Here is a 14,354-nt window from a genome sequence, read left to right as displayed (position 1 = left end):
AGTGTAGGTTAATTAATTTAGTAGGTTAGTTAATTACGGGTCATACCCTGTCTGTCAGCTGTCAACGTCAACTCAGTGTCATGTAAGTCAAGTTGAAGTTTGAGGTAGTTTTTTGAGAAGTTGTAAAAAGACATGCTGTTTTGTGAATGTTAGTTTAACATTCTTTTAATTATTAAAACTTAAAACTCAAAGTTTGTGGTGTTTGAATTACCCTACTGTATTACAAACAAAAAAACCGAAATAAATATAATTTAGACATAGTTGATGGTTGAATGCTCACGTGACATTGACATTTTCACAGAGTAACAGCCAATAGCTGGACATATTCTTTGAATTATTAGTTGGAGACTCATTCTGCGAACAAACCTAATATCTATAAAAAGTCAATGAACTTATATAACTATACGATTGTAATTTGAGCTAATCTCTGAACGATTTATTATCAAAACCATCTCACTTGATTTTTTTGAATTATGAGGACAAGCCAAAAATGTATTTCTCGGCCGGACGTGCAATCTAAAAACCGCACCCTCTTTTGCCCTCCCTTTCTGTTTGCTTACCTGACAAGCTGCTTCTTTGCGCCCAGAAAAGCAATTTGGCGGTCCCTTTTTAATTTTAAATGAATTCCGAATTGATGTTTTATTTATTAATGGACTTTATTTTATTTATGTACTTTAGCGTGAATTTTTGCAAACAAATACCACAGACAAAACGTAAAGCCCCCGGTTAACTCTTGTCGTAAAGTTTGCGTCAAACTTAGAAGTTTGTTGAAGAAAAACTAACAATATTAGCGCTGCTTCTAACTTTGCAAGTCATGTTGTTTTATCCTTGTATCATATGCTTATTTGGCAAAGTTTCAACATCTGTGTACAACACATGACGTAACGGCATTCATCGTGCAGCGCCTCCTATACTACAAGAAGCTTGTCAAAAATTCCAATATGGTTGATTGGCGGTGGTTGTTACTGTCAAATCATTGTATACACAGGGTGTAGCGTGCAATATTTCTTTCTAAACAAGTTTGTAGCCGCACTATTCATTAAATGTCACACCAGTTTATCATCCGGTGGAATAAAAAATGTAAGCTCCAAATTTGGTCCAATTTTCCAACGTACATACACATGGGGGCCAGTTAATACATAAGGTACCGAGGCGTATATAAACACGATGCACTGCACAATAAAAACAGTAATAAAAACAACACTGACGTCATATTGTTCGAAATGATGCAATAATTTTTAAAATCGTTTTAATATTCGCGGATGAGCGTCCGAACGCGAACAAATGACTGTCAACATTTTCATTTGTTTTTTTTTTTGTCAGGCCGAATATATAAACATCAGGCCAGCGTCGACTAATGAGCTTTTTCAGTCCAAATTGCAGTTTTTTTTGACTGAAATAAAGACTTTTTTCAGTCAAACGATGTATGCACAGAATATTTTACATTTATCGTACAGATGTTGCACAACAACTATGCTGTAATTTACTAATTGCACACTAATTCAATTACAGAACCCTTTTTTAATACTTCTTCGAATGTCAAATTAAAAACGGTCAGCGCGAGGACGTTTCCGTCCTAATTGGCTGTGACGTTAAAAAATGCCTTAAGAGGAAAAACATACCGAAAAGGTACGGAAGCTATTTTTAGCACCCCCCTCAACCAATTAATGGCCGGCAAAATTCCCTCTCAAGTTATCTTGGAGGCAAATAAAAACCAAGGCAACGGTAAACATAGGCCCATTTTCTGATATTTTCTATATCGAGCAAATATTTGTATATTTAGGGAGGCAATAAAAATCGGAAACTTTTAGAGTGAATAATCACCCCGTCCCCAATTGCGAAACCCTTATTACGTTCAGTTATTTAGACGCGGAGCGGTCATTGTCTGAAAATGTAATCAAATGGCTGTATTCTCTCTATTGTCGAAATGGCGTTTGAGGTTTTGGGATCTCTTGACTAATGGCGAGGTCGGCAGCTGGAGTTATTTGGGCAACCGGATGTTCCAGAAGGGTGCAGTAACCTAAGAGTGGTATCTGGAGCCCGTTTTTAACTTTAAAACTCTGTGTGTACTACACATGACGTAACGGCAGCCATGTTGGATTTACCGAGCTACGCCTAAAATTCCAACATGGCTGACTAGTGGTTGCTGCTACTGTCAAAACATTGTCTGCATTGCAATTAAGGAGCTTTTAATATTCTTAAAGTGTTTATAGCAAACGCCGCTTGATAAAACACAAATAATACAACTTTTAAGGCTAAATTATATCAAAATTAAATATTAGACATAAAAAATGTAGTAGGCGGTGCTCACAGCCAACTCGTTCGTTTTGTGTTTCTATGGAGACGTAACCTCTGACAGTTCGTTCAGCTATAGGTTTGTTCATATTACTTTGACGTGACGTCACATTTTGTTTTCAAAATGGCTGGCGTATTTAAGTACTGATTTAACAGAGCTGTATATTTTTAATTTGGTCGTTTTGCCACACTTAATGACCATGCCATTCGACAGCAAGAAAATTAAGAAAAAGGCTAATGCGCCCCAAAAAATGGGTAATTAAGCTCCCTTAATTTTGGTATAGTAGAAGGGGGTGCGGTAAAGTGATTACTCTTTTTTTTCAGCTCTATAGAGGGCGTATCTAAGGACCTGAACACACGACCTAATCAAATATGCATTAAACGAGAGTAGAATTCGATATTTCGGCGTTTCAAATTAAAGGATAACAGCGGCGCGAATATAGGTGCTACATTATGCGTGATTGGATTACGTGACGGCAATTTTGCCGGTTTCTTTGTGGGTTTTTCTTTAACCGCCGAAAAAGGCATGAACAATCCAGCCCAATTTCCCGGTACATGCAAAAATTCCATACACGAGACGATCTTTAACGGAAGACATGGAAAATGGGTCTGCCTTAATGATAACGGCACCTGTTGTTGCCTCTACCTGCTTTATATGGTAAATTATGGGACATTTCCGGTCGCGTGACATCCGCCTATACCAAACCAGCGTTGGTGTCAGATTTCAATCTTTTTACCATGTCGCTTTGCGGCTGTGTTAAATTGATTTACGTCCGTTGTGCATTTGAGTGCATTTTACCCACGTAATTCTATAATTTACACCTGATTCTAATCTCTTGCTCCATTTGGTTTATGTGCGGTGTTGTCAAGTCACATGTGTATTTCAGTTTGTTTTAATACTCTTAACCCTAATCGATCTAGTCTAGTCACAAACTACCCTTTTGTAATAACTCATCCAGTTTGTGACACTGAGAATAGGCAACGTTGCACGTGTCTTTCGGTCATTAATGGCACTACCGAAACTAGAACTGTGGAAATTATAATTACACGATTTTGTAGATCACTTCACAGTCGTGGCGATATTAAATGCGAATTCTCATTATGACGAGAGGGAATCTATCGATCCGAAAAGCTGCTGTAACAGATAGCCCTTCATTTGTAATGCATCCTAAGCTATTATTGGATCGTCGGCAAAGTGCCTAATCCAGAATGGGAATTCGAGCTCTCTCTGCAAATCTGGAAAAATAACATCGAACTTTCCGCACCCGGTTATGAAATTCAATTTATGTTTTCCCATTTCAATGTAAAACCCTTCATTTTGTATGGAGGAAATGTATTAAATGCTTTGCTAACCATCTATAAACAACTTGAGTGGTCAAAGTGCTCCGTTACCGTGTTCTTTGACCAGTATGACAGTCCATTTCCTAATTTACTTTGAATCAAGACCAAACAAGTTTTCTGATGCACAAAGATCTTTATTGTGACACAACATTTTATTCGCATTTCCGCACTTACAGTCTCCATTTACTATTTAAAGGAAAAGAATGTGCCGGGGATAAACGATGTTTTATTCTGCGTTTAAACGGAAAACCGATAAATGTGTCAACAAGGGTCGGGAACAATACATTTTAAACTTGATAGGTAATAGATTACACTTTATTTATTAGTTTGTCTGTCGTTTTTCATGTTTTTGAGTTGCATTCCAGTGGGATTTACTTGTGATATTTTATAGGAACAGTTTGTGCTGTGACGTTAAAACATTTTTGTAAAATTAGTTTTATCTAACAACTCAAAAAAAAAACACAAATTGCCTACTCAAAATGTAGTATTTTTATCGAAATCTCTCAGGAAATCAAATTTAACGAAATAGTTTTCCTTCCATCTTTTAAGACCATTTCTTTGGACGTTTTTCTTTTGAACTGTAATTTAAATTGAAACTTTTTCTATTAAAATGTCTTCCATTTGAAATGAATCGTCATTAATCTTCACGTGTAAACTTTTGTTAAATTCCTGTGTGATAGTGTTAATATATAAGGGGTGTGTTTTTTATGGTGATAAATTGATGCTCGATGCTAAGATACATGCAGAAACGTCAGAGCTTCGACATGACGCTATTAATGCAAAATGGCGGGATCTATCAGCTCCATGTCACGAATAATATGTTAACAACGATCTGAGGGAGGTTTCCAGACCGAATACATTTAGTATACAGGTACAAGCTTGAATACATCAAGTCAGAGGGAAGAGACAATGTTGCCACTGTGATTTGTTAAATAAGGATGAATTTAGTTACTCAAATTTGGGACACCCTGTATAATAACTGCTTATCTAAGAATAAAGTAGACCTAAATATCTACTAAGTTAAGGGGGTGGTCAAAATTCAATTAGTACAATTAAATATACCTATATAGAAGTATTCCTGTACAACTGTCAGTTTAGCTATTGACGTTTCAAGTTAAGATCGCAACGCCAGTTGAATTAAAATCGGGCAACCTAACCTAACATTATAAATAATGTGACACTGTCACTTTCCTAACCAAAACATGCCAAAATCAATCAGCTGGAATATCTGAAACTGTTTTCATAACTGATTACCAGAGGGAGCATCTCTTATCTTGAAACGCCAATTAAGTTGAGGAATTCTCAAGTAACTTGGCTATACCATCAAGGCATTGGTTTAAAAAAAAAAAATGGTAACAAATATCATCATTTGTTAGGTTGCATTCGATTTCCGGACAAATATCTTGTAATCCGTTTTTCTGGACTTTTGTATCGAGTCCATTTTTTTCCTGGACCTTTTTCGTTCCGCTCATCCGGACGTGTGATCCATATTCTGTTAGTAAAACAATCACTGCTGACTAGAAAAACGTATTGCATGACCGCCCTGAATAATCACTTAACTTGAATTCGCAAAATTGACTGAATTATTTGTAGGTACGCAAGATTCCATACGAATTTATTGATTTTTCTCTCTGACTGGAGATGAAATTGCGGATATTTTTTACCTATTGCGGTGTTTGAGGACCTCCGGGGTTATTTCCATCTGTCCGACTCTTTCCGCAACACCCCTGACTAATGCCCTTCGTCCTTAATTGCATTCCAGCTCAGACACAAATCGAAATTTGGAGGGTCTAAACATCAATAAATTGCCCGGTCGGTAAGGTAGTAGAAGTATATTGCGGACATCTTTTAATTTTGGCCCTTTTAGGTCGTTAATTCTTAATGAACTATATTCGCTATAAAAACTTTTCAACGACCCTACTAAGCCGGACCTTTTCGGCGAAATATTCTTTACGATCCTGGGGGCCAAAATGGCAATTTCACTGTTTCAGGAGTAATTCAGAAAAATAACTGCGTCACGTGATTTACGTGAAGAAACAAAATGGCACCGAATATAATATCGTATCCGGTTAAGTCGAGGCACACAAAGTGAGAAGCACTCGTGTCTGGCGCATCCTCAAAAGAACAAAAAACCGCTAAAGAAGCCCTTCAAGTCGTCGGTTTTGGCGGCATTTCTAAACCTGGAATAAAAATGAAGTGCGCTTTAAGTGAGAAGGGAGGAAAGATAGTGGGGGCGGCACGTTTTTCCATGCACAGAACGCAAAAAAGCAAGAGGGAAGAGCAAAAATCATTTTCAGAACTAATTCCACATCCAAGTTTCGACAAATGACGTTAGAAATGTCAATCTACAAATGAGAAATGTGCTGTTTTAGGTTATGTGCACTTTTATGTTAAAGGGCACCGTTTGGCCGCTAGAGGGCCTCAAAATTCTGTACGGTCAATATCTCAAAAACTATTAAAACGAGAGTTTCGAAATTTTTACCAGTTGTACAAAGCTTTCGACATTGAGGTGACGTTTAGTACACACGCAGTCACGTGACCACTTGTACTTTAAGAGATTTAGAGTTTAAAACTAGAAAACGATCACGTAATCTTTAAAATTAAATTTAATTATTGAAAATAGTCACGTGACCCATCAAATAATATTTTGTCATTTACAGTCACGTGATCTTCAGGGTTCCGTTTTGCCATTAAATAAGAGTCACGTGACCTTTAAAAAATCAAATTTTATTATTAAAAATCGTCATGCGACTTTATGAACTGTAAAAAAAGAGTCACGTGATTCTTCAAATAGTATTTTTGACATCTAAAACAGTCACGTTACCTTTAGGATTCAGGTTTGACGTGAACACGTTTTTAATTGAAAATGCACCATAAAGTAACGTGTGTCTTTAACAATATCAGTTTAAACTGAAAAACGAGCACGTGATCCTTTAAATAACATTTTGACATTCAAAACAGTCATGTGACATTATAAAATCCATTTTTAATCTTAAAATAGTCACGTGACCTTTAGAATCCATTTTCAAGTTTAAAAAGAGTCAACTAAAAAATTTCAATTTGAGTATAGAAAATCGTCACGTGACCATTTGCACATTAAAAGGAGTCACGTAATTTAAAAATCTCAGTTCAAACTGAAAAACGGTCACGTGACCTTTAGGATTTCGGTTTGACATTAAAAAGGAGTCACGTGACTTTAAAAAAAATGTTTGATTATTGAAAATCGCTATGCGTCGTTATAAACTGTAAAAAAAGAGTCACGTGACGTTTAAAAATATGTTTTATTTTTGAAAATCATCACGTGACCATTAGCACCATTGTAAGGAATCAGGTGATTCTTCAAATAATACTTTGACATGTAAAACAGTCACGTGACCTTTAGGATTACGTTTTGACGTTAAAATAATTGAAAATTGTCACGTGACCATTTGCACTGTATAGAGTGAAAAAAAAAAATAGTCTAAACATAAAAACTGTCTCACGGTGACGTTAAAAATGACGTTTTAATCTTACAAATAGATGCGTGATTTAGTGTATCAGTTGGTCACGTGACCTTCAGGATTCTGTTTTGACGTTAAAAAAAAGAGTCCTGTGACTTTTAAAATAAATAGAATCTTTATTATCATTACCTCAAACCAGAAATTATTATCTTGTTTAGTTTTCAAAATACGAGTAAGTTAACTCAAATGTATTTGAAAAAATCAAGCTTTCTGTGGTTTTACGCAAACATGTGGAATAAAAGAAAGAAAAAAGATGATTTCCAAGACTGTATTGAAATTAACGTATGAAATAACTTGGCAACTTTGTACAGTTCCATTACAAATATCGAAAAGAAAATTAATTATGAAACATGAAATAGACATAGAAACTGATTGAAAGCGTGGACCGAGAGCAAACTTTCCAGCGCAATAAGTCTGGAAGTTGTATACTATATCTATCTGCAGGAAATCTAAACGTTGAAGCAACTAAATCTCTTTTTCATTTCGGGAAAACGACGCGCGTCTGGCAGCTATTTAATTTGAACTCCTTTTTGGAACAACATTTTGCTTGGCAGGAGCGAAACAAAACGAAAAGTTCCTTCCAGGTGCCCGCTCGTTCCCTTTTCAATTGCTCCGAAATTGTTTTCCTTTTAACCCAAAATTAAAAGCTCCCCCAGCTTTATCCCACCGAAAAAACTGGTGATTTTTCTGCAATCAAGGTCGGTGCTTTTAAGTTTTAATTCAGTTATGTCTTGGCCGTACAGTTTTCCCTGGATTTTCCGGCTTATTGTCGATGAAAAGTCAGAGAGATTGAATTGGCCGTCCAAGTCGATTCGTAATGGAACATCGTGTCTGGAAATCTGTGCCGCGGGAAGTGATCCTGGATTTGCGGGATCGATCACGTGTCTCTAGGGCGTTGCTGTTTAAAAAAAAAAAACTTTTTTCATTTACCAGCCTGAAACACCACTTATTACCCAACATCCACTTGGCAAAGCGATTTCTAATGGATGAGAAATTGATATTAAAGGACTCGAACATCGATAAGGAAAAGTGTATATCCACAGTAATTATCGAAAAGCCGCAATCCTGGACACCCTGAAAATTGCCCATTGGCCCGATAATTAATGGGGTAATAACCGGCAGCCAATAAAAGCCTCACATTAATTTCGGAACGCACTCCTCGGAAAACAATTGAATTTTAATGTATGATCTAACGGGTGTTCAATAACTGTTATGGTCAAGTTGCCTATGGATGGCAATTGTCACAAAAAGCGTATGTCTTAGATAACGTTGCAAACAATTATTATATGACAGCTGTCATTTCAAACCATATACGAACTTATCAACGGCCCTACGTTTATGCTAAAACGAGAGAACCACAGCCAACTACGACCATAAATATTGATTAAAAAGTCGGTCATTGCATTTAAAAAAACATAAGTTTGGTTCGTTACTCAAATTTGGGACACCCTATATAATAACTATTTCTCTAACAATAAAGGAGACCTAAATATCTACTAGTTTTGTATTTAACGATTTTGCTAAAATCAAAATTAAGGAAGTTAAGGGGGTGGTCAAAATTTCATCAATCACCCTGTACATTAATAAATCTACACTGTTTGATTTAGCTAGAAGCTAGACACTTACCTAGATGACTGAATAAATTGAAAATTAGACAAGAGAACAATTCGTCAACATCGCACACAAAAACTAGGATTAGGTTAAGCATACTCTTTGGAAATGCTTTTCTCCAGAGGACCTATTCTTGAAAGCTGACAATGGCGGGTTCCTGTCACATTCACAACAGCTCTTTCTCTTGATAATTCCGTCAAGAATATGCACCCTAATATCACTCAAAGGATAAGCTATCTCAAAAAATCAGCTCAAATATGATTTTCTCACCTAATACACTCGAGAATACGTCAATCTCGTAAGCTTTCCATGGAATGAAACTCGAGTGGTATAAAACAGCCCGGGAACATCATAAAACGTAATTGGTCGGGCCCGTTCTGCTTCGAAACAAACAAGTTCATAATAAATCGACGTGTATGGAAATATTCTCTCTGAAAGTGTACGATATTAATATTTTTTTTTAAACTTACGCGCGACCGTATAACAGCGTTTTTAGGTTAGGCGCAAATACACTAAAAGGTATGATTAATTGATGCTATTTACCATGTTGCAGTGTGGGGTTTATGCGTCGTTATTTCTTTTTAATTCTCGCTTTATACCAGACAAATCACCTCCATTTGTTTGCGATATAAATTAACTTATTTAATAATTAACCCAAACATGTAGGGGTATAAAAATGTCACTGTCACTCAAAGATGGGATGGGAAAAGTGACAGATGTCAGTTTGTCTGAAAATAATACGTACGACAGTCGGTCTCGTGACTTCCGTCACTGTTTTTGATAACGTGGTCACGTGTGTTGTTTTCACTTTAACAATAAAACGTAAAATCATCATGGAAACTGTAACTTTCTTGAAAATACAACGGGTCCGAGCCGTATTTAGTGGTCGGAAGCGTAACAACACAATTTGCATTCCTTTCGACGTGAGAACAACGATGAAATTTTATGCGAAAAGAAAAAAAAGTTAGCAACCAGAAAAACTTTTCTCGCGCAAATTCCTGGCCGACTTTGTTATTTTAAGCAGCGACTTTTTTTTTGTTTTCAAGATGGCCGCCGTTAATTTCGGCGCAAAAACTAAATTAATTATCAATTTTAAAAGCCGTTTCTCGTTGCCGTATTAATTTTAAACGGGCTTCGTGGGTTTTTGACAAAAACCCCGCGACATTATTGAGTTTTTGGTCGTTTTCCATCTTGGCAATTGTCCACTAATTGATTTAGTTCGTGCAAGTAGTGAACACAATTTCAGTTGTTCAGTTTACCCTGTAAGTTTCCTAATTAGTCTATATCTAGTTAATATATAATTTGTTGATGTTTAGTTTAGTCGTTTTTGAGTTAATGAGGAATTGTAAATATTGTAATTTTATTGTTTTTCAAAATCACAATTGCCATGACCCTTCATTATTTGACGTAAATTCGACAGTTTGTCAATTTTGAATCTTTACGTCATTCTTGTCACCAAACCACGAATTCTAACCTTGACAAACAGCCAAATGTCAATTTAGTGACGTGTAGCCACGTTGCCAACTAACTAACTAGTTTTTGGATTATTTATAAAATAATTGGCTGTATACTCTTTGCATAACTAGTGGAAAAACTGTATAAATCACCGTGATATAAGTTATGACTATTGCTCGCATTATTCAACTTGGTTCGGGGCATAAAAATTGATTCGTTCCTCCTCCTACCCAATTGAAATTGGGAATGAATAATTAACCGAATAAAGAGAACAAATTCGAGAAAAATGATTAATAGAGGCGAATCCAAGTCGAGATATTTCGATCGTTTACGATTTGTCCCCCGCCATTTTATTTATAACCTAATTTGCGTTAAAATTCTGATGGAACGTTTGATAATGCCCGATATAAAGGTGTATTGAAATTATAATTGATATATGAGAATGCGGTCTGGCGGCAATTCAAACAATACCATCCATGAATAAAATTCTGTCAGGTTACACAAAACGAATCGTTTCCATTCAAATCCTAATTAATTAGCTGACTGAATTAATTTCGTTCGGGTTTATACCGTTTAATATTGCGTATTAATGTGTCTGTACGGAAATATTATCTTTAATTTGTCAACAAGTCATTAAGTACCATTTTTGCTTAAAAATAACCCATAAAACTATTCTGTTTACCGTTCAGTAAGGGCACGCGAATTTAGTTCTTACGGCGGGAATTTAAATTGAAAAATTTGCCCTTCTCTGATAACGATTCAATTCGAGTTCCAACATTCCTTTGGCCGGCCGAAACGTTTTAATCTATATAAATTCGAAAACAAAACGAGGGCGCAGCTCGTTTGCTTTCGCACTTAAAATGCAAATCCGTCTCTCGACCATGATCGGCGCTAATAAAGTTCCCGGACCTCGACAAGCCTGCCCCCATTTCGCCTAAACGTAAAACTTAATAAGGTTCTTTGAAAAGGTTATTAAAACTAAACTGCAGTTTAGTTAAACCGGGATTAATTCGCCTTCGGAGTAGTTTACGGCAGCGGGGGCGCGATGTTGTCGGCCGGCTCTGATTCGCGCTTTTAATTAAATGCTGTTTCAGTTATTTCCCAAATTTATTAAATTGACTTGTTTCCAATCGTCGCAGGATCAGTACGGTTGAACCAAATTGACATAAAAAGAGAGAGAAACACAGACACGTGATAGTCACTGTCATTTGTGTACAGCCATCACGTGGTAAACAGTCTGAATACGTCACACAAGTTCTTGAAATCAAAGAAGGCCAGGGCCTGTGACAGAGGATTGATGACACTGGCCGCCGCCTACTATACTAGATAACCTCGAGAAGGTGCTTGTCAGAAATTCCAATATGGCGGGAATAGTAGTGACAGTTTGTATTATAGAGTTTTTTGAGGATTAAATTAATTTTTATGGATAAAATCAAGACTTGAGGTTATTTGCGTAAGTTATGTTTGCTGTCGCTTATGTTTTTCAAGCCACATTGTAAGCAATTTCAAGGGCTACAAATTGGTACATTGAACCACCCTATAATTGTCAAAATAACCGAGTTATTGACAATAGAATGGAGTAGTTTACAGGGTGATTCAATGAATTTTTTACATCCTTGTAAGTTGTTTAATTTTATAAAAAAAATACCAAATATGATTCTTGTAGATATTTGCATATACTTTATTCCTAGATAGTCCATCAGTGTACAGGGTGTCCCAAATTTAAGCAACAAATCAAACTTATAATTTTTTATGCGATTTTTGAAATCTACGTCAAATTCTTGGCTTACTTGATGTAAAATGTTTGTATCGATATTCAATTATTTTTGCTCTAGCAGCCTACTTTGACCACCCTCCTCGAAAGCAGAAATTTCCAATTTGAGCGAAATTTTGGTGCACTTTTCCAGATAATCGTCCATAACTCGCTTATTTGAAACACTCTATATAAAACCATCGTATAACAAATGAAAGCTAATGAACGGGGCTATCACGTGACGTTGAGAGGGCACGGCTAAGTTTCCCCGTTTAGCCGCTAAAGGGCGTCAAATTTGACTCTCGTTTTTTTGCAGTTTTTGCTCAATATCTGAGGAACGTTTTAGGTTAGAGGTCTGAAATTATTTATCACAAATGCACCTCGATGGGATGCAACTTTTACCTTCTATACACTTTTTTGATACCATGCACCGTTTGACCTAGAAAAATTAAAAACTAGAATTGTCAAGAATTTTCACCTTTTGATTTTTTTCGGAATTTTTTTTTTTCAAAATTTACGTCAACTGCTTAAATACCTTCTGGTTAATAGTACAAAAATGACGTAAAGTTTAATTTGTCAAAACGTCATTTTGCAAGGGTGCCACGCCCTAAAGTGTCAAAATTGACATAATTTCAAGGTAATTTCCGAAACGGTGCCAGTTAGAGCAAAACGAACGTCAGATTTGTGTTCCCCAAATTCAAATTAGTTAGAAAAATCACTTTGATTAAGGAAAATCCAAAATGGTCGCCGTTAGTGTAGTAGGCCCAAAAATCCCTAATTTAGATTAAATTTTCATGCACTTTTCCAGAAAATCGTCCATAACTCGCTTATTTGAAACACCTTGTATCAAACTACCGTATAATAAAAGAAAGTTAATGAACGGGGCTATCACGTGACGTCGAGCGGGCACGGCTAAGTTGCCTGGTTTAGCCGCTAGAGGGCGTCAAAGTTGACTCTCGTTTTTTTTTTGCATTTTTTGATGAATATCTCAGGAACGTTTCAGGTTAGAGGTCTGAAGTTTTAAGTTTTTACAAATGCACTTCGATGGGATGCAACTTTTACCTTCTATACACTATTTTGGTACCATGCATCGTTTGACTTTAAAAAATTAAAAACTAGAATTGTCTTTGTTAATAGTACAAAAATGTAAACAAAATTCCCAACTTTTCTGGAAAATAACCCAAAATTTTTTGGAAAAATTTCCATAAATTTAATTTTTCGGAAATTTGACATCCCTGCTTGAAAGACTAGAGTAGATGTTTAAAAAAGAGTCTTTTTGCTTAATTTTGATGATACCATAGACAAGCCTACTAAAGCCCAGAAGAATCGAAATGAATCAAAAAGTGAATACTTGTACTGCATAAACCAGATGAAATTCGCATATAATTAACCTTACTTTTCATTTCCAATGACAACGAGTTCGTGAATGCTTAAAACGGTTAACTTCCAGCCTGCTTCAGGCCATTATTATTTAATAAAGTTCGTTAAAATAGCTCGGTTAAGCGGGCCCTAATTAAATTTAAAGTGGAGAAGTTGCGGGTCGCTTTTATAAAAGTTCGTTTGTTTCGCGTCAAAACTATCGCAAAATTGTTCATTTTTTTTGAAAAAAAGCACGCAAAATGTTGGACGAAAAATTGTCGCTTAAAAAAAGAGCAACGATCAGAAATAATCGTTTAATATACAGAAGAGATAATTTTCAAATTAAGTTTCTTATTTATGGACATCGTTATGATTCTCATTATTTTACTGGGAACACTGAGAGAGAGGATGCGGCTCATTACGCAAATTGACAATTTATATTTCTCTTTTTTAGGTCAAAAAACAAGGAAATCAATTATTATAATTTTTTAAGTTTTTAAGAAACTATTTGCAAATTTAAACAAAAAACAATCTCACATAAAGTGGAAACCATTTTGGTGTAGAGAACCGTGTGTGTGTCGCTTTAGAATAGGCCATAAAACTTTATTTCAGTTTTAAACTACATAAATTCCCAGCCCGTAACTTATAACGTCATAAAGTGTCCACGTAAAACGACCAATCGCTCTTTGAAAATCAAGTGACGTTTGATTTTGACAGTATACAGTGTTGCCATACAAAGTGGTCAAACCTATACTGCGTTCCATTCTAGGCATATCAAAATGCGTTGGGAGGGGAAAACACTTTGTCTCGAAAAGAGTTTGCCAAGATTTTCCTTTTTTGGCATGATAAATCGCAGTGTCTACGCAATCAATCAATCTTCCCCGTATACACGGACAAAGTTTCTTAGCTAAAGTGTTTTGTTCGACGAACATGACTAAAGAGATAAAGTTGCAAATATCTGGTTTTAATTCCGGGGAGGGGGAGCTCATTCCAAATGCTGTTTTTTCTTGTCCGAGAAACATGGCAACAGTGTACAAAAG

The 14,354-nt window shown here is 36.0% G+C and overlaps 1 protein-coding gene and 1 long non-coding RNA gene across 12 annotated transcripts in view; one reads left to right on the top strand and one right to left on the bottom strand.

Annotated features, from left to right (window-relative positions):
- The window catches only part of mmd (disintegrin and metalloproteinase domain-containing protein mind-meld), a 164,429-nt gene that overhangs the window by 29,625 nt on the left and 120,450 nt on the right, over positions 1-14,354 (top strand). The window lies entirely within an intron of this gene.
- On the bottom strand, positions 7,229-9,440 carry LOC145733276 (uncharacterized). 3 transcript variants are annotated; one of them, XR_014179163.1, is made up of 5 exons: positions 9,291-9,440; positions 9,018-9,178; positions 8,763-8,958; positions 8,090-8,210; positions 7,229-8,034 (listed from the first exon to the last, which is right to left on the bottom strand). It is a non-coding gene; the product is annotated as an uncharacterized LOC145733276 (long non-coding RNA). The 3 variants fall into 3 exon arrangements; XR_014179164.1 differs by lacking the exon at positions 8,090-8,210 and having other exon boundaries at positions 7,229-7,823; positions 7,878-8,034; XR_014179162.1 differs by lacking the exon at positions 8,090-8,210.

The sequence above is a fragment of the Ips typographus genome, linkage group LG8 (genome assembly GCF_016097725.1).
Source record: "Ips typographus isolate SLU linkage group LG8, UJ_Ityp_2.0, whole genome shotgun sequence".
In the NCBI taxonomy this organism is placed as follows: Eukaryota; Metazoa; Arthropoda; class Insecta; order Coleoptera; family Curculionidae; genus Ips; species Ips typographus.
The sequence above is the reverse complement of the archived record's forward strand: the minus strand, read 5'-3'. Positions and strand labels throughout refer to the sequence as shown.